Raw genomic sequence first — 21,236 nt, 5'->3', positions numbered from 1 at the left:
TTTCAACATTCAAACCGTAACACTCTGTGTTCTAAATGGAACAGCAAAGACCTCACTCTTTTATACTTATTTTAAGTTACTTGACAATGGATCCAACTCTGTTTGGTGTTGGGTCATTATGAAATTGAGACTAAGTGATTGACAACCTTTAAAGCTAGCAATTAGCAGCATATTTCTCAAAAGACTAGAAAAGCAAAGTGAGACCATACATTAATTAAAAAATGATTAAAATTATGCACTCCTGAGATAATAGTATGAAAGATAGTTATTTTTGTAATATATTTAAATGAATAAGATTGTTAAAATATGTTATGCAAAGATAGCTGAATACTTTCTAATTTTCAAATATTCCTTTATTTTAAATTAGTTATTCAAGAAAACTTAAATTGTACTACATAAGTACATAAGTTTCAAAGTATTTGGAGGAAATAACTTAGGTGATTTAAAATGTAGTTTCTTTAGTATTTATTGCAAAATTGTATGAAAACCATTACTTTAAGACCTAAAAGGATGCATAGTCCATGCTCTACATAAGGACGTTTCCATCAATGATGGACCAAATATGTGACTGTGGTCTCATAAGATTATAATGCCACATTTTTACTGTACCTTTTCTATATTTACATAGATTTAAACACATTAATACTTACTATTGTGTTACAATTGCCTATAATATTCAGTATAGTAAAATCCTGTATAATTTTATAGCCGGAATGAGGGAATGTATTCTCTTTCTGGGTCCACGAGGGGGTGTAGTTTTAAGGGCCAAGAATTTCCCAGCACCATGCCCCCCTCCCATCTCTCTCCATCCGGGACATTTAACGGTCTCTGTTTAAATTTCATGGGCACACAAGGAAACTAAGAGTCAGTCACCTCAGTGGAAGTTCTAAGGAACTCCTTTCATCGGCCAGGGTGTGGGTTCCTCCCAGGTTAAAAGTCCCCTTCTTCCACATCCCTTCAGACTCCATGTTTGGATCCCCTTCCACAAACACTCCCTTCATAGAAGCCGTCTTTCTCTCTCCCGGATTTCCCCTCTGGGGTCCCCTTCCACACTCTCTCGTGGAAGCCTGTCTTCCCCTCCTAAACTCCATCTCTCTCTATTCTTTTCCACTCAGTGTGGAAGTTGCTTTCCTCTCCTGGATTCCATCTTTCTGAATTCTCTCACTGAGTGTGAGAGTTAGCTGTTTCTTTCTCTCTCCTCCTCCTGTTTTTCTCTCTGTCTCTAAATAAATCACTTTCTACAAACACTTTTGAGTCCGGCATTTACTGCGCACTGCGCTGTGGTCCCCTCTCTCATTGTTGAGAGGGCAGGAGACCAAGAACCTGGAGAAACATCCTCTTAGGGGAGCTGAGGGCACCCTGAACCCCTGAACCCCAATATTACATTTTGGCGAGCCAGCCAGGAGAGGGGTACACCAGAAGAGAGGTATAACCAAGAAATGGGTACTGCCAGAAAAGAAGACTTCAAAATTGTGAGTAAAATCAGCCCCATTCTGTCCTGTTTCTTTAAGAACAGCTGAAGCGGCCGCAGCCAGGCAGGGCTGTGGGGAACCTGAGCGGAGACACCTCGGAGGCACGACCCAGCCCCTCTTAAGCTACGAAGCCCAGCCAGAATTAAAAATGCAGTTTTTTTTTTTTTACCTTCAAGCTCTCTGTCTGCTTTCCGTCCCCTTCTGTATCCTTCGGATATTATCTCTGGGACCAAAACCTGAGGGAGCCTGTGGGGCTGAACCGGCAAGCACTGCCCCCAGGCCCTTCACTCCTTGCTGGCGGGAACAGCCCAGCCCCGGGGCAGAATGGAGCGTGCAGCCCCGGGCTGGAGAAAACAGGGGGGGTCGAGGTACAACCAGAGCCTGCGGGGGACTGGGGAGCGCAGTAGCCTGGTGCATGGCTCTGGCAGGCCTCTCCGGCCTTCCCCAGCCCCAGGCAGCAGGGTAAAAAGGCTCCTCAGGGCGTCTGCCTGCTGGCCACAGGTCCCTGTGCGGGCAGTAGCTTGGGAAGTGGCCCAGGTGGGCAAGTGGTTCTGGCGGAGTCAACATGGTGACCAAAAGCCGCGGGGGTGGGGAAATGTGGCAGCCCAGCAGCAGCCACGAACACAGCTTTTAAACTGACACAGCAAGCGGCTTTTTTCCTCAGCTGGTGCGGCTCTGAGGGAAAGGAAGCAGCTGAAGGGCTGTTGGCTGTCAGCCCGCCTGGCTTTTAGGCAGGCCACACCCCCTCAGGGTGCAGCATTCTCATTCAAAATACCGCTTAAGAAAGCTTTCTGGGCTGAGCGCGGTGGCTCAAGCCTGTAATCCCAGCACTTTGGGAGGCCGAGGCGGGTGGATCACGAAGTCAAGAAACCGAGACCATCCTGGTCAACATGGTGAAACCCCGTCTCTACTAATACAAAAAAAATTAGCTGGGCATGGTGGCACGTGCCTGTAATCCCAGCTACTCTGAGGCAGGAGAATTGCCTGAACCCAGGAGGCGGAGGTTGTGGTGAGCCGAGATCGTGCCGTTGCACTCCAGCCTGGGTAACAAGAGCGAAACTCCGTCTCAAAAAAAAAAAAAAAGAAAGCTTTCTGCTTCCCCTTAATGCAAGTGGCCTATTTGTGCAGGTGGTTAAGGTGTAGGCCCTACAACTGCAAGGTTGCTGGTTTAAATTCCTGGTGGAGTCAGTGTTGAATTGGTGAAGCGTTTTGGGGAAATTCAGAAGCTGAAGGCTATGGGACTTTGTGTTTGGTGTATAATTTGTCTTGCTTAGGATTGGCTCTCTCTCTGGCAGAACTTTTCCATCTAGAAGATCATAGTTAAACCAGTTCCAGGGCCAAATAGTCAATGGCAGGTCTCACAACCTTAAGAGCATTTTCCTACAATGGAAAATGGCTTAGGGGAGAGGAGGCCAGGGTCCTGAGGGTATTATTCCAGCCTCAGCCATGCCCAGCCTGCCTTCTTTGAGCTGTGTGCTCTAATGGCCCCTCCCTGGAAATTTACCCTTCTGGGGCAGTTTTATAATCTGGATTGTGTAAATTGGACTTTTGCTGGGAAATATTGGTACCCATCTCCTGAGCCCTTAGTAGTCACTGGAGGTCATGCAGACAGTGAGTGGTCCTATGATGCTGGTAGGTCGTGATTGGAATCCGGTACACGGGAGGCCCTCTGATAAGATGGATCATGCATCTTGGGCACATGAAATTTCGGGGTACTGACTGAAAGACGTTTCATTTCAGTACCCATTTTACCTGGGAGATGCCTCAGGTCAAAGTGGCTGTGATTTCTTTAACCAAGGGTGCAGGCAGCCCTTGTGTTCGATTTCAGATGTGTGCTTCTATTCCCAAGCTCAAGTCCCCATTAAAATGTATACTGGAAAATTGGGACCAATTTAGCACACAATCTTTAAGGAAGAAGCGGCTTATTTTTTTCTGCCAAATAGTGTGGCCAAATTACCCTCTGCCAAGTGGAAAACCTAGCCCCCAAAGGGAAGGGAAGAAAACCCAACAGCTTCCCTTGAGCAATTGCAGGAGGCCTTAAAAAGGTACACTCCCCTGTCACCGGACTCCATTGAGAATCAGTTAATACTAAAGGACAAGTCTATTACTCAATCAGCAGCAGATATCATGAGGAAGCTTCAGAAGCTGGCCCTGGGGCTAGAACAGAGTCTAGAATCATTACTGAATCAGGCAACCTCAGTGTTTTATAATAGAGACCAGAAGGAACAGGCTGAAAGGAATAGGAGAGATCAGCTTTAGTTATGGCTTTTAGGCAAGCAGACCCTAGGGGCTCAAATGAGGGAAAGTCTTGGGTTAGCTGCCAGTCTGGCAGAACTTGTTACCAGTGTGGTCTGAAGGGACATTGTATAAGAAATTGTCCCCAGAGGAATAGACCACCATCTTGTCCATGGGAATCACTGGAAAGCACACTGTCCCAGGAGATGAAGGTTCTCAGGGCCTGGGGTGTCTGACCAGATGACCCAATGGCAGGACTGAGGGTTCCTGGGGCAAGTGCCAGATGAACCATCATCCTCACAGAGCCCCAGGTAAAGTTAACCATAGAGGTCCAGGAAGTTAATCTCCTGGACACTGCATGGCCTTCTCAGTATTTCTCTCCTGCCCTGGAGGCTTGGTGCTTGTTAAATCTCTCCGCTCAGACTCTCCCTCACTAGGCCCATCCTGGAAGTGGCCCAGGCCATCCTGGGAAGGACCATTTCCGGTCATTCTGTCTACCCCAACAGCAATTAAGGTAGTGGAAATTAACTCATGGATTCATCACACTCGGCTGAAGCCTTGGATACCTCCTGAGGAAAGTCATAGACCCTCCCCTCCACAGCCTGAAGTTCCAGGAGACAACATTTCATATCCCTGTGAGCCATTAGAAGATCTGCATATGCTTTTCCAACAAGATCCTCTGGGAAGTAACCACTCATAAGTTTAATTTATATCCTGGCATTAATAGGACTATAACCCTCAACTTTGCTATCTCTCCAATGCCGATTATCCTTTTCATAGTGGGAAGGGAACCTACCTCTTTCTAGGAAAAATGCTGCTATTTTGTAAACCTGTCAAGTATTGTTTTGAACATAGAGCTCAGGAATCAAACACAGGGCTAAAAACCTTCAAGAAACAGTATTGTGAGGCTTAACAACTGACTGTCCTGGCTCTATTCTCTCCTAGGCTCGTGTATAACCATTCTATATGTGTTGGCCTCTAGGCCTCTCATCTTTAACCACTTTGTCACTTTCATTTCTTAGAGAGCCATAAGGTCACAAATAATCCTGCTGCTGGAACCCCAGATGTCCTTGGCTTATGGGCTCTATTGTGGACCTCTAGATCAACCTGCACCCCTGAAAGGCTCCCCTCTGGAGGAAAGCTCAACTGCAGGGCCCCCTCTAAGTCCCATTTCAGCAGGAACTAGTTAAAGAGGGGGTATAGTTTTAAGGGCAAGAGTTTCCCAGCACCATCCCTCCCTCCCATCTCTCTCCATCCGGGACATTTAACGGTCTCTGTTTAAATTTCATGGGTACACAAAGAAACTAAGAGTCAGTCACCTCAGCAGAAGTTCTAAGGAACTCCTTTCATTGGCCAGGGGTCTTAAAGAAGGTGGGGGTTCCAGGTGCGTTAAAAGTCCCCTTCTTCCACATTCCTTCAGACTCCATGTTTGGATCCCCTTCCACAAACACTCCCTTCATGGAAGCCATCTTTCTCTCTCCTGGATTTCCCCTCTGGGGTCCCCTTCCACACTCTCTCATGGAAGCCTGTCTTCCCCTCCTAAACTCCATCTCTCTCTATTGTTTTCCACTCAGTGTGGAAGTTGCTTTCCTCTCCTGGATTCCATCTTTCTGGATTCTCTCACTGAGTGTGAGAGTTAGCTGTTTCTTTCTCTCTCCTCCTCCTGTTTCTCTCTCTGTCTCTAAATAAATCACTTTCTGCAAACACTTTTGAGTTCGGCATTTACTGCTCACTGTGCTGTGGTCCCCTCTCTCATTTTTGAGAGGGCAGGAGACCAACCTGGAGAAACATCCTCTCAGGGGAGCTGAGGGCACCCTGAACCTCTGAACTCCAATATTACATTAGGAACCTATACCCTAGGTATGTAGCTGACTATACCATCTAGGTTTGTGTAAGTAAACTTTATGATGTGTACACAGTGATGAAATTTCCTAATGATGCATTTATCAGAACATATCCTTGTAGTTAAGTGATACATGGTCATATTTATTTAATCAATTCCTCCTGAAATTTTTAAGTGAATTACAACTTTTTATCTTAAGTTTTAGTTTCCAAATTGGTGAAATTATGACCCATCCTAATTTGAGTTGACTAAAGCTCTGCTGCATGTCAAAAATCTTGGCAGGGAGTAATACTCAAAGACAGTAATTTCAAATGCTCTAATTGAACTTACATTTAATTTAATAATATTAAAATGTTATGTGCAGTGATTTATATATTGTGGTGACAACATATATTCTCCATAATCTCAAGCTTAAATAGTGAATCTCAGATTTCGAGAGTTATGACATGTATCTCAGAATATGTATCAGATTTTTAAGTCCTCACTTAATTGTTCATTAGTGATAGTTAATGTCACCTCTTGCAAAATACTTTCTAAATCCATCAGAAGTGGAAAAAATCCCAAAGACACACTAATAACAGCTGATATTTACTGGCCACTTACTCTGCTTCATATGAATCATCTCTTGGTTGCTGCTCTTTCTCTGGATTCCACTGTGTGGCTGTCAGCACCATAGGATCTCTGGGAACAGACACTCAAATGCTGAGTCTCCCATGGAATATGTGAGAGCGTTCTTTAAGGGGCATTCATCACTGTGAGATAGTGGTTGAGGAAATGGGGTGTTTCTTACACTTTTGTCTCAACAATCTTCCACCTTCCCACTCAGCCTCTTGCTGCTACAGCTTCTTGCTCATTGGCTCTTGGACCAGGTACCACCAAGTTAGCTCAAATCCAGGTACTGGTATTACATTTCTATTAAAGCAGTAGAACTGCTTGTCTGGCAAATAGTTTGCATTAGTAGAATTCCACATTGTGGCTGCAGATTCGAGCCTCCCTGTGCTCCTGGGGACCAGGAGCAGGCAGGATCCCTGCCCTAAGCTGTGCCTGCAGATCCAAGCCTCCCTGTGCTCTTGAGGGGCATTGAGCAGGCAGGAGTCCTGCCCTCAGGTGCAGCTGCACCTACCCAAACCATGGCTACAGAACTGGGCCTCACACACTCTGGGCACAGCTATAGCCACCCAAACAGTGGCTGCAGACTCAAGCAACCCTGCACTCTTGGGAGCCCAGGAAGGCCCCGCCCCGCCCTTGCAGACTGAAAAGTACCTGCTTACACTGCCTGGCTTCTCCCTGCTGTCAGTGCCTGCTCTGGTCTCAGAGCAAAATTGGGAGAGCCAGGTGCCATGAACTGCAGCAGGAGACACATTCCTGGGCAGAAAAGGGTGAGTCACCGGTGAGACCCCATATTTAGGCCCAGAAAGTCCTCATGGCTGGGTGCCTAGCTGCACCCCCCATGTACAGGAGTAGGAACTTGTGGGGCCTTTTCTAGGCCACCCATGGCCATCCATGCACCAATCAGCATGGCCTTCCTCCCTTCTGAGGCCCATAAAAGCTTCGGGATCAGTCAGAACTGAGCAGACCGCAGAATGACCCACTCCCAGGAACTGGGCAGATGTTGGGATGCCCATTTGCAGAGATACCCACCCTCTCCAGGGCCTCCTGTCTTCTTACAGCTCAACACTTTTTGGGATAATCTTCAGCATAGAGGAGCCACCCACTCCAGGCTTCTCTGCTGAGAGCTGCAGAGAGGATGAGATAACCTCCCTACAGAGAGGAGCCACCCACTCCAGGGCCTCTTCTTCAACAGGACGACCTGCCTACAGAGAGGAGCTACCCACTATGGTTCTCCTCTGAGCTGTTCTCACACTCAATAAAGCTTCTCTTTGTCTTGCTCACCCTTCACTTGTCTGCATACTTTATTCTTCCTGATGCAGGACAAGTACTCAGACAAAGGTACCAGGCACCACTGACTACAGAGGTTTCCAGCCAGAAAAGCAACACCCCAAAGATTCTGTAACACCATGATTGAAATAACCTTTTCTGGATCCCTCCCACAACACGTGAAGATTATGGAAACTAAAATTCAAGATGTGATTTGGGTGGGGACACAGCCAAACCATACCATGTGGTATTTAGGAGAACATCAAATTGGTGCTGAGCATGACAAATCATTGTGTATTCTTATGGGTACAATGCACATTGAGATAAATTAGTTTGATCTTACCAGAAGGCAGAATCAAGTTTAAGGACCTCATGATTGCTTATGGTCCATGTAGTTTTAAAAGGTGATTGTTTTAATGTTAGCTAAAATTAGAATAGTTGGCCTGAACTTGCTTGTTTCTAGGTAATATTTTCCAGGTAGTTGGAAGAAAGGATCAGAGTCCTTATGCATGAGGGAATTTAGATTTCCTATATCAAAAGCCTGCTCTTTTACAGCAGATAATGTCTTTAAGGGTGGTTACAAAATCAGGCTCTTTGCATTTGCTGTCCAGCCCGGTGGAATCTCATTTATAGTCTGAGAAAACTTTGCTTTGTCTGTTGAACTCATGTCATTCTGAAATCATACCAACTTTGTCAGGTATATATTTTAGCTCTGGCCTGTTTGTAATTCTTGAGTAGGGGACTATAAAATTTAGTTCTTTTAAAATTTCTTATAAAAAAATAAGATGTGAAAGAACATGGAATATTAAAGGAATATGAAAGTGCCAATCTAATCACAATTTAATGTGTTCCTTGTAGCTGAGACAAAACATACACTAATGCTTAGAACAATAGTATACTAAACATGTAAATCATTAGTAGTCCATTAAGTCTTATTCCTTTATTACGAAAATACAAACATTAAAAATGATATCAAGCTGGAAGTTCTCCAGTTTTCCCTAATTCTTCTTTAGTGTTCCCCAAAGAGAATGGAACGATGATCTGATTTCTGCTTGTCAATTTGGGCAGCCTTAGGCTTTGTATTGAAAGGAAGAGGCCTCTCTAGCTTGTGCTCCAGCTCATGCTCTCTTTCCTGCTCTCTTCCCACATGAGAGAAATAGCAGGTTCTACATGTGAAATTTTCTATTTATGAATAGAGCTATTCTATGTCTCCTTTGTCTTTTCTAGGATAATTTCATTCATTTTCTTGTCATTGGTCTAAATTCTGTAAAATCTTGTTTGCTTTATCTACATATGTTTATAGTTACAAATGTTTCTTTTAGAAAAACCTGATGGAAAACACAATACTTTATATTTGGTCTTAGCCATCAAAGAGAATCAAGGAACTTAGTTTTTAATATAGAGTTATAAAAACTCTAACCAATACGGACTAAGATTACATAAATTTTGCACCTGCTAGAAGATATTGATGATTTACAATAAATGTGTCAATTTAAAACCATATGTCTGATCTCTTAGTCTGCTCACTGCTATAAGAAGGTATCTCAGACTGTGTAATTTATAAACAGTAGTAGAAATTTATTGCTTACAGTTCTGAAAACTAGAAAGTTCAAGATCAAGGCACCAGCAGATTCAGTAGCTGGTGAGGCTTTTTTCTGCTTCGAAGATGTTCTAGCTGTGTTCTCACATGGTGAAAGGGGCAAGGCAACACCCTTCAGCCTCTTTTATACAGGTACTAATGCCATTCATAATCATGAAGCCTTCATGATTTAATCATTAGCAAAAGACTCTACCTCCTTTTTTTTTGAGATGGAGTTTTGCTCTTGTTGCTCAGGCTGGAGTGAAATGGCACAGTCTTGGCTCACTGCAGCATCTGCCTCTTAGGTACATGAGATTCTCCTGCCTCAGCCTCCTGAGTATCTGGGATTACAGTTGCCTGCCACCATGCCCAGCTAACATTTTGTATTTTTAGTAGAGACTGGGTTTCACCATGTTTGACAAGCTGGTCTCAAATTCCTGAACTCAGGAGACACCCACCTCTTAATACCATCACATTGGGTATTAGATTGCAACATATGTATTTTGGGAGAACATCAACATTCAGAACATGGCATCTGATTAATGAACTTTCCTTCATTCTTTTGGATATAATTGGATATTAGTATCAGAATTACTTTTGTGTATTTTCTTTGATTTTTCTGCTTTTTCATTACTTGGCAATGTGTGCTCCATTTTAGATTTCTGAAAACTTTCCTCTCTTTTATTATTTTTCAATATTACTGACAATTCATTTGAGGCAAAACCTGTTAAGTTACTACTGTAAACTGAAATAGTATTCCTGGACATGCAAACTTGAACTTACTTAACTTATGTAGGAGCTCGGTCAGTGTGGTGGGAAAAATTGTAGAAAGATGCAAACCTTCTTGGAAGGCTGGAAGGTTTTGCAAAAGCCTTGGGAAAAGGTTTATGGCTGAAGGAAGCCTAATCCTCTTACCTTGAGCTAATAGCAAAGAGCAGATAACAAGGGAATATAGAAGAGTTTATCAGCTTGTTTACTAAAACCAACATTTGCCCATCTGCATGCCTGGCTGCTCTCTACTCGAGGGGTTGGCAATGTTGATTACCCACAAATGGTGTTTACTCAGGACCTTTGTCATTAAAACTGTACTAATTAAATATGAGGGTCCCCAGTTTACTGGGGGGCAGGCAACACTCCCCTTGGAGTCAGTAAGCTGCGAGCCATCTAGCCGTGTGACCAGGGAAAAAACCTGTGTTTGCATACTTCTTTCATCCGTTGTTCAGCAAGAGTCTGCCAGCCAGACTTTACAGTTGGTGTCTCTGTGTGAGGATGCTGTAATGAATCAGGGATTGTGATAGAACCCTCAAAAACAAAGGTGAAGAGACTGTGCAGTGGGTAAGTCAGTAAGTCAATAAGTCAGTAAGTTGGTAAGTCATTGGTGTCCACTTGAGATTTACAAGTTTGAGGGAATTGCTCAGGCTAGGGTATCATGATGGGACAACAGTTATCAGCATGACAGAAACAGTATATAAAAGTATTAAAACAGCTACTTAAAGCTAGTGGAGCCCCAGTTTTGCAGGCTCAATTAAGGGACCTAATGCAAACTGTTTCCCAAAGCCCACGGTTCCTGACAGAAGGCACGCTAGATGTAGAGCTCTGGGAACAAGGGGGGAGAAGTCTTAAACAGCATCATGCACAAGGGCAACAGGTCCCAGTAACATCTTTAATATTATGGGCCTTAGTCAGGGCTGCTTTGGCCCCACTCTACACAAAAGAGCCCAAAATGGGAAGGGAAGAGGAACTGTTACCTACCTTACCGCCTCCTCCATCTCCCTTAGTCCAGCAATTAATGGGAAAACATACCAAAGAGGCAATGGAGATTTTGCCTGAGGCCCCTTCCCCAATAAATTGGAAAAAAGACAGGGGATACACTACAGCTGTGTGACCCTGTCTTAGGCAAGTGGCATTATAAGGGGAGCTCTTGGCCTGCTTGCTAATGCCAGATCAACAATGCAATCAGGCATATAAAAAGATAAGAAAAAGCATTAGAGAAAACGGACTGCTAGCCCATTTATGAAAGGATTAATTGAAGCCATAGTAGATGACTTCTATATGAGCCCATGGGACTGGTCAGGGCTAGCTAAAACAACTATAGATGCCAGTCAGTACCTCCTCTGGAGGGCAGAATTTGATGAATTATGTGAGCAGCAAACCCTTTTCTACTAATGGCCACTGTTTTTCCTCCCCTACCCCTGACATGGCTCTCTCAAGAACTTACTTGGGTAGAACAGTGACCTTTAAAGGGAGAGAAACTGCAGCAGACCCATGAATTAGTTGAGAAGCAATTAAATGCTGGCCATATAGAACCATCAAACAGCCCTTGAAATTCACCCATTTTTGTCATTCCCAAAAAGTCTGGCAAATGGAGACTTTTGCATGATTTATGGGCTATTAATGCTAACTTACAACCTATAGGGCCTCTATAGCAGGGGATCCCTTCCCCCACAGTGATTCCTCAAGATTGGCCTATAATTGTTTTTGACTTAAAATACTGCTTTTATACTATTCCCCTTCAGAACAGGACAGAGAAAAATTTTTTTTTACAATTCCAGCTATCAATAATGAAAGGCCGCTTGCTGATTTCACTGGAAAGTGCTTCTTCAAGGAATGCCATGTGGACTTCTTCAAGTCCTACCATGTGTCAGTATCATATAAATCAGATTTTGCTCCCCAGTAGAAAAGAATTTACTAATTGCAAAATCATTCATTTTATGGATGATATTTTACTGGCAGCCCCAATGGAGCCAGTATTTTTAAGTTTATATGCCTCTGTCCAAAGGAATACACAGTTAAGAACTTTAATCATAGCACCTGAAAAAGTACAAATGTCCTCTCTTTGGAAATATCTTGAATACATACTAACTTCCCAGTCAGCAAGGCCTCAAAAGATTAGATTAAATATTAGCACTCAGAGAGCTGAGATTAGAGCTCTAATATTGACCCTGGAAATTTTTCTGCTCAGCCCATCAATATTGTTAGTGACTCTGCTTACTCTGTTTACTTATTGCAGAATCTTGAGACAGCCCTTATTAAATCTACTTTAGAGCCCACCCTGTATGCCCTTTCTCTTTGACTTCAGCAATTGCTGGATCAATGTACACACCCTATTTTTATCACACATATTCGAGCCCACAGGTCATTGCCTGGCCCACTGGCTTATGACAATAATCAAGCAGATTTTCACGTTATCATGTCACTGCTTGACCAAGCTGCATCAATTTTTCCACCAAAATTGGAGAAACTTCACTAAACAATTTCAACTTACCCCAAACCTAGGCAAACAAATCCTGCAATGTCCAGATTGCCAGCTCCCAGGCATGTCCCCTCCTTCTACAGGTGTTAATTCTAGAGCACTAGAACCTAATCAGTTATGGCAAACAGATGTTACACACCTCCCTGAATTTAGAAAACTAAGATACGTACATGTAGCCATTGATACCAACACTTATCTAATTGGTGCACATACTCTTCCTGGAGAGGCCACTCAATATGTCATTGAACATCTTTTAATTTTTGCATTTATGGGGTGGCCCACAAAAATTAAAACTGATAATGGTCTGGCTTATGCCAGCTCACAATTTCAAACTTTTTGTGACACATGGAACATCCAACATTCCATAGGTATCCGTATAACCCCCAAGGACAGGACATAGTAGAATGTGCCCACTTCATCCTTAAAAATATGCTCAGAAAACAAAAAAGGGGGAGTACAGGTAAGGACCCTGCAACACTACTAACAAAAGACTTATTTACCCTTAATTTCTTAAATTTAGATGACAAATTTTAATCAACTATACAAAAGCACTTTGCTAAAACCTCTCAAGGCATAAAACCTGCAGTTTTATGGCAAGATATAAAGAGTAATGAATGGTGTGGTCCAAATGAATTACTAACATGGCAAGAGGATATGCTTATGTTCACACCCCACCAGGCCCTCTGTAGATTCTAGCACAATGCATCAAACCATACCATGGTGTAGCTAGGACCCAACCTGGTACCAGAGATGAAGAAAATGACCCTGTAGAACCTGCAGCCCCAGATGATGCAACTTCCTCGGATGACACAAGTCCTAGATATTACCTGGGGGATGCTGAAGAAAACAATCCAGAAGGCTAAGTGAATCCTGCTCCAAACAAAAACACCATTCACTCCAGATAATTTGTCTCTTTCTTATTCTCTCACTCTGCCTGCAGCCTGTATCTGCTAGATTCTATTGAACCCATCTTCTGAATCTGCCTTTTTTCCTCCTGTTACTTAGGCTGATACTCCCTTCTCAGCCTCTAATGACATGACTGCTTGACTAGAAAGGATTAACCTACCCCTGGTGGGTCCCTCATTAATGGCACACAGTGAACTAAGGTGCCAAGTAACACTACAGGTCACTCCTTGATTGCAAAAGAATGTTACTGATTATGCTGATGTTTGTCTTAAGTTATTTACTAATTCTAGGATGCAAAGCTGGAACATGACTTATAACCTCTGCACCTAACAAAACTGCTGCTGCACAGATCTGTACTCTTCAGTCAACAAAACCTGATACAAAAAACAGAAAAGGGGGAGATGTAGAAGATAAGTCAGGGTGATGGGAAGAATTAGAAAGACGTAAACCTTCTTGGAAGGTGGGAAGGTTTTGAAAAAGCCTTGGGAAAAGGTTTATGGTTGAAGGCATCCTAATCTTCTTACCTTGAGCTAATAGCAAAGAGCAGATAACAAGGGAATGTAGAGGAGTTTATCTAAATAGCTTGTTTACTAAGACCAACCTTTGCCATCTGCATGCATGAATGCTCTCTACTCAGCGGATCGGCAATGTTAATTACCCACAAATGGTGTTTACTTGGGACCTTTGTCATTAAACCTGTACTAATTAAATATGAGGGTTTCCAGCTTATCGGTGGTGGTGGGGGCAACACTCCCCTCAGGGTCAGTAGGTTGTGAGTCCTCTGGCCACATGGCCAGGCACAAAACCTGTGTTTGTGTACATTTTTCATCTGTCATTTGGCCAGAGTCTGCTGGCCAGATTCAACAAATATAGTCATGTATTCCCTGACATTCTTCTTATCTGCTTGGATTTCAGTTCTGTCTTCATATTTTGTCCTACCCCTCAGCTTCAAAATTATTCTTTCTGGAGAAGATACATACAAACTCTTTGTTGAGTGGGTCTGATTTTTCCAAATTACTTTACATTGTTCCTTTTATTGTTTGTTTTATTGTTTCAAGCATAACTAAAATATTTTCCTATGACCTCTAGAATTTCTGAATTTCTTGGGAATTTTTTCTTTATGACTCTCTTTTCATGAACTTGTGATATTTTATTCCTTTTGAATCTCCCTCAGTATTTCTGTTTTAAATACACAAGTAATTTAGATTTACTTTAATGAAGAAGAGGGAAGAGGGCACTATTGAATATTTTCATTATAGGGATGTTTGTGATTGAAGTGGTACTCTAGAGAGATGAGTCTTAACATTCATAGGCTGAAGAACTGATCCATCTTGCTAGAAGATTAACTCATGGGGACAACTATGGTCTCTGTGTTCATTTTAACTACATGTTCAGTCTCTACAGAATGTTGAGAGGGAGTAGATCAGTTTTTGTAATGCTGCTTTTAACTGGACAAAATGACCAGTAAGGAACAGATTTGGGTTTAATAAACACTTAACTCTACTAAAAAAAAGTATGAGAAAGCCTAATAAATCAAATGTCTATGGAAATGGAGACCAGGTGTCTGTAAAGGAGCCTATCTTCATTCTTTTATCCTAAAATAGACTAGACTCTAAATCTAGTAAAATTTTCTTCTGAAAAGTTGACAGATACCTATACATATATGTTATGATGATTTCTCTACATTTCTAGATTTGGATATGGAAAGAAAGTTGTTGAATGCTGTTCTAGACTGTATTTTTCCTTTTCTTTCTCCAAGGATACACACACACACACACACAAACACACACAGATATCTCAGTTTGATCATATAATTAGAGATGATTAATATCAAACACTGACCATTCTACTAAATCAATACCAGTCTTGTTGACTGATGCATAAATGATGAGTTGCTTTTTAATTCAATATGTAGAAACATGATATTACTAAGGATACTCAATGAAAATAAAGATATTTTTCTTCAGCTTAAAGTTAATTTTCCTTGGGTACATGATGTCCAATTTCAGTATGTATTAAATGACAAAAGGAACACTGGAAAATTTATTTATTCACTCATCAAATATTTATTGAATACTGACTGTATACACTAGATTTTTACTACCAGAAGTAAAATGGTTAACAAAATTTTTAAAAAGCCCTATTATTTGCAGTTTATAGTATACTGGGGAACAGGTAAAAGTGTGATAAGTTATCTAGTAGATCAGAAAGTCAGAAAAGCACCTAGCCTATACTTAGGCTGCTAGAAAAAGATTTTCTGAATAAATGATACAAGCTGATTCCTTAAGGAGGGATAGAAGTTAATAAGGTAAAGAGGAGATTTAATAACATATACCAGGCATTTATCATTGCAGCATTTGAATTAGACATAATCAGATTTTCATTTTATAATTCTCATCTTGGTTGAAGAGTAGGGAATAGGTTGGGTGATGCTGATGGAAATAAGAAAAGAGACCTTGGGACCAGTCATGAGGTACTTGCCATAACATATGAAAGATGATAGTGACCAGAATTAGGGCAGTGCCACTAACAGCAATGTAGCTCAAGTTAAAGCTATAGGACGTGGTACTTGATTAAGCAAGGGCAACAAGGAGTTGAAGGAGGATCCCAGAATAGTGCCTTCTTTTGTTTCTGTAGAAATATATTGGGATTGTGACCTTTGTTGAGATAAGAAGTACCAGAGGAAGAACAGAATGCAATCATTATTTAAGACCTCTCCTCTTCTCCCTCACTGCCCATGCCCTCCCTCCCATCCCTTTCTTCCTTTTTCTTCTCCTAACTTCCTTTCCCCTCCTCCCTCACTTCCTTGGTCCATCTTGAAAGCTTAAATCTTTAGTTTAAAATTTTCAGTCCCTTCAGGTCATTGTCTTCTATGAAGCCCAAAATTATTTTGACAAGAAAATATTACTTTAACTTCTGTATTTAGGGCAAATCTTTGGGTAAAAATAACAACAGCCTATCACCTTGCCAAATTATTTCAAATATTCCTAAGTGCTTAATCAAAGGAGACAGAATATTGATGTATTTAAGGACATTTGCCGAGAGTATTCTTTGACCTTATTTAAAGACTGAAGATGAAGCTAGGCAAATTATTCCATGCAAAATAAAATAACAGTAACTGAGAAAAAATATATCCAAGAGAAATTATATGCTGCTATGTGAATATAATTTCTGTAGATTTTGCCTTGAATACTCACAATTCAGAAAGAAACTTTTATTTTATTATTCTGCCACAGAGCTCTTCAAATGGAAGAAATCTAATTTAAAATAAAGTCAACAACAAAAGTAATGACACTATCTTTCTTACCTGAGAAGTGTTGGCAAAAATGTGGAGAAATTGGAATGCTTGTACACTGTTGGTGGGAAGATAAATGCTTCAGCTGCTATGAAAAACAGTATGGAGGTTCTTCAAAAAATTAAAAATGGAAATACTGTATTAGTCCATTTTCATGCTGCTGATAAAGACATACACAAGACTGGGCAATTTACAAAAGAAAGAGGTTTCATAGACTTACAGTTCCACGTGACTGGGGAGGTCTCACAGTCATGGCAGAAGGCAAGGAGGAGCAAGTCACATCTTACATGGATGGCAACAGGCAAAGAGAAGGCTTGGACAGAGAAACTCCCATTTTTAAAACCATCAGATCTCATGAGACCCATTTACTATCATGAGTGCTGCATGAGAAAGACCTGCTCCCGTGATTCAGTCATCTTCCCCTGGATATTTCCCACAACACATGATAATTATGGGAGCTAAAAGATGAGATTTGGTTGGGGACACAGAGCCAAACTACATCAAATACCATCTGATCTAGCACTTCTGAATATATATCCAAAAGAACTGAAATCAAGATCTGGAAGAAATATTTGCACTCCCACATTCATTACAATATTTTTAACAATAGCAAACACGCAAAAATAACCTAAATGTCTATTGATTGATGAGTGGATAAAGAAAATGTGGTATATACATACAATGAAATATTATTCAGCCTTAAAAGAGAAGAAAATCCTGCCACATGTGACGATTTGGATGCATCCTGAGGACATTATGCTATGTGAAGTAAGCCAGTCAAAGATGATAAATACTGCATGATTCAACCTATATGTGGTATTTAATATAGTAATGCAGAAGGAGAGAGTAGAAGGGTGTTTGTCAGGTGCTGGGAGGACAGTGAAATGGGAAGTTGCTATTCAGTAGATATAAAGTTGTACTTCTGGAAGATGATTATGTTCTAGAAATCTGTTGTACAAGACTATGCTTATAGTTAACAACACTGTATTGTACACTTCAAAATTGGGCAAAGGATAGATTTAATGTTAAGTATTCTTACCACAATAATAATAATAAAGAGACAAATTTAAATCTAGTTTGAAGTGAGGCCAGGGACTCAAATAGTGTTACTGACTCACTTGCTCTCAACATCTCTCTCACATCTTGGCTCTGTTTCTTAGGAATTATTGGCTCATTCTCTCCTAATGCAGATGGCTCCCTCCAGGAGGGCAGAGGACAGAGATAGTGGGGTCTAACATTACCTCATCTAGAGCCCTCAGAGGCGTGAGAGAGCTCTTTGCTCCCATTGACCATATATAAAACTCCAGAAGATTCTAATTGGTCTTGCTTGGGTCATGGGTCCCACACTTGTTTGGCAATGGTGGTCAGGTGTGCAGAGAATTGTGACAGCTCACCAGTATCATATAGCATGGAACAAAGTGCCTGCCGTTATCCAGTGAAGGGGATGCAGAATATGGGCAGACTGAAACACACATGTCCATTATATTTCTATTGGACACATTTGAAAATTTGCCTGAATATTAACTATAAGTTATAAGACTGATAAATCATACCAATGCCAAACCACTGGCATGAATAAATAACTATAGAAAATTGCCCAGTAAACAAACAAGTATTATTAAAGAAAATGTTTCAAAAAAAGTCTTCATGACATGAGACTTTTCTCCTATTATAGGCTGAAGAAGACTTTTGTGTTATTGTAGTTGTTAAAAGTGTTGTCACTGAAGTTTTTCTTTTTCTTTTTTTGAAATTTTGTTAGAAAGTGACTTAAGGCTTTAACTTTAGTTAGAAAGTCCTTTGCTGCCTGTTTTATAGCTTGTAGTTGAGCAACCTCCTTACTCTGCTATTTCTTTGGTTGTGAACTGCAATCATCTCATAGCACTTGCTTAAGGATATGACTCTAATGTATTCTTCTCTCATATTCAGCCAGGACTATGAAAATTGTTTCTGGAATATAAAAGAGGCATTCTTGCTTTTTTTTATCTGATGGTTTCAGCTTGCTTATTAATGTCAAAATGAAGATGCTGGAAGAACTCAAGGAAGGAGATGAGTGTGTGTATGTGTGTGTTTGTGTGTGTGTGTGTATGTGTGTGTGTGTATACTTGTTTTCTGGTAGATTCCAATTACCCTAGCAGTTATGATGGCATCATGTATCAAGATATTTAAAAATGAATTGTGCACTATTCATTTTTAATTCTATCAAGAAAGAGAGATAATGCATTTTGGCTTTTCAACATTTTTCCTGCCACTACCCATCCAAAAATTATTTTTCTTATTTTCATAATTAAGGATTTCTGTTGACTTCAAGGTCATTCCCTTTAAACAGATATAATATTTGTTGGTAAACCATTCACACATCCCAACTAAGCCTCAGAGGTGGGGAAAGTCTAACTTCTCTTCTATAGTAAAGGATTATACTCTAGAAAAAATCATTCATATAAACATGCCTTGGCTAACTGGATGTGCACATTGTCTTACGCTTTCTTAATATAGTTTCATATTTATTTCACAAAGAGAAAAATGTTAGCAAGTCATTAAAACCAAAATGTTAACATTCTGAGATTCTTGGTTCTATTTTTAGCCAGATCATTTCTTATTGGATTATCCTGGCTTCTCTTTAACCTATCACTTGACAAATAGCTCTTATGCTTGTCCAATTTGCTAGGCTACTGCACATTGCCTTGACAACTCAATGGAAGACTTTTATCACTATAGAAACAAGTCAATATAAGCATCTTCACATTTTATTTATAGACTAGGTAATGTAGGGGCATGATGAACACTTGGTATGATCTGAAATGAAATATGGGAGATGCCTTGTTTTTAATTAATAGAATTATTGGTTGATACTGACATACACATCTTTTCATAGCATCTTTTCACAGAGAAGACAAAACTGCAATTATCACTTTATTTTATGTGTTAATTTACAGGTTTTTCATAGTTGAAGGTTAACATCTAGACCTGTGACAGGAAACCTAATAGATGAACTAACATGAGAAGGGAGCTTATGGATACTTCAACCAGAGAGGTGTCAGATCCCCAAAATACCTGCAAACTGCTATAATAATCTTGCACTTAACGTTTTCTAAATTGGAATAGGAAATTCATAATTCACTCCTTTATGGGTTCCACTGTATAACAGAAAGAAGAAAGAATTTGAGTCATACACTAAATAACTAAAAGATTTGGGGAAGCTGCTTTATTTCATTTTAGCTTTACCATTTATAAAATGGATATAATAATATTTATCTGTTGGATTATTGTAAAGATTGCAAGTGATCAGAAAAGAAATGTCTAGTGTAGTGATTCCATACAACAGGTGACAAAAAACAGGAGCTATTACCAACATGATGTGTAACTTCTAAAATACTGAAATGATTAAGTGACTTAATGATTAGCAGCTTTTCTCTAATCATGCAGCTCTCATATGCCATATTAGTAGATTTATAGCTATCTCAATAAGTTTACTGTTGTGGTAGAGACAGGAGGTAAATGTGTCTATACCCCACTTCTTATTTAAAAATGTTAAAATGTATTCAAATGGGTAACTTATTTTTATTCTTACAAGCTACAGTCTCTAAAACATAATTTTCTTATTACAAATAAGGAGAACTTACCTTCACTTATTTCTAGAAAACAATATTTTAATCATAATTATTTTCATTTAAGAAATTTATTTCCTGTTAGTTTGGCAAAATTTAGAAAACTTAGATAGCTTTCCTGTGTGTGTGTGTGTGTGTGTGTGTGTGTGTGTGTGTGTGTTCTTAAATATGGCATCGTTTTCTTCAACTGAATTAATTTTAAATAAAATACATCTTTTGTTCTTTGACATGTAAGAGACCCTCCAAAAAATCAGCTCTTGAATAGCAGAAGAAACATATACTAAGTTACACCATATTGTAGGAGATTTGATGGTAACTATTTCAGTAAACCAATTTCTGGTTTAATTTTCACTGTGTATAAAATGTTTTTCTTGGTTTTAAGTCAGTTTCAAAGGATGCAGGGTTTATTCTGAGATCCTAAGTTTATGTGTCATTGGATAAATAAGTACATTTTCCTCATTCTTCAAATATTTTTCTGGAATAACTATTTCTAGCTAAAATGTTTTGATGGTAAATTGAAAATAGCTAAGTTTATACAAATGTGTTTAAGACTATCATATAGTTTTAAAACATACCCTTGTTTTAAACTAGCCCAGTCATGTAGAAAAACAAGAAAGTTTGCCAGCCATGGAGATAGGTATTTATTTAAAAAAAAATAAGCATTTCTTTTTATGCTCCTCTGTTTTATTTAATCAGATAAGAATTAAATGTTGGCAGATTGGAGACTGTCACCATAAACAAATGAAGGATGTGCACTTTGTTTCAGGGAAAAAGAGACAATGCTATTTAGTTGTTGGGAGGGAAATATGATATGAAGTTGGTGAGCTCTTAAGGATCCTTTGGGTTTCACATCTATGAATTTGTATGAACTTGTTCATTAAACAACAAACTTCTCTTTACTTCTCCTAGTGCACAAAGAGAAAAATTAATCTCAAAAATGCAGAGATTATTCCTTTGTGCTTCTTCTTGGTGCAAAAGTCATAGGTTGATTTTCTACAATTAGATTTGTTTTTTAACGAAGAAATTTGGCTGCCAACAAATAATTGAGAGAAAAAGTATCATGTTATTAATGAGAAATAAAATAGTAATATGTCCCAGAAATGCCTTTTTACATTTTGCTGTTTTCTACTAAAGGAATGAATATCAAACCGAGAAACATTAATGCATGTG

At 40.1% G+C, this 21,236-nt stretch overlaps 1 long non-coding RNA gene across 1 annotated transcript in view; it reads right to left on the bottom strand.

Annotated features, from left to right (window-relative positions):
* LOC135268300 (uncharacterized) overlaps positions 1-1,670 on the bottom strand; it is a 78,624-nt gene extending 76,954 nt beyond the window's left edge. Inside the window, exon 1 of the long non-coding RNA XR_010336554.1 lies at positions 1,642-1,670. This is a non-coding gene — a long non-coding RNA (uncharacterized LOC135268300). The remainder of the gene's footprint in view (positions 1-1,641) is intronic.
* Between the last annotated feature and the right edge of the window lie 19,566 nt (positions 1,671-21,236).

The sequence above is a fragment of the Aotus nancymaae genome, unplaced genomic scaffold (genome assembly GCF_030222135.1).
Source record: "Aotus nancymaae isolate 86718 unplaced genomic scaffold, 86718_ANA_hifiasm-v0.15.2.pri h1tg000040l, whole genome shotgun sequence".
NCBI classification, from domain to species: domain Eukaryota; kingdom Metazoa; phylum Chordata; class Mammalia; order Primates; family Aotidae; genus Aotus; species Aotus nancymaae.
Note: the sequence above shows the minus strand (reverse complement) of the source record. Positions and strands in the feature narration are given on the sequence as shown.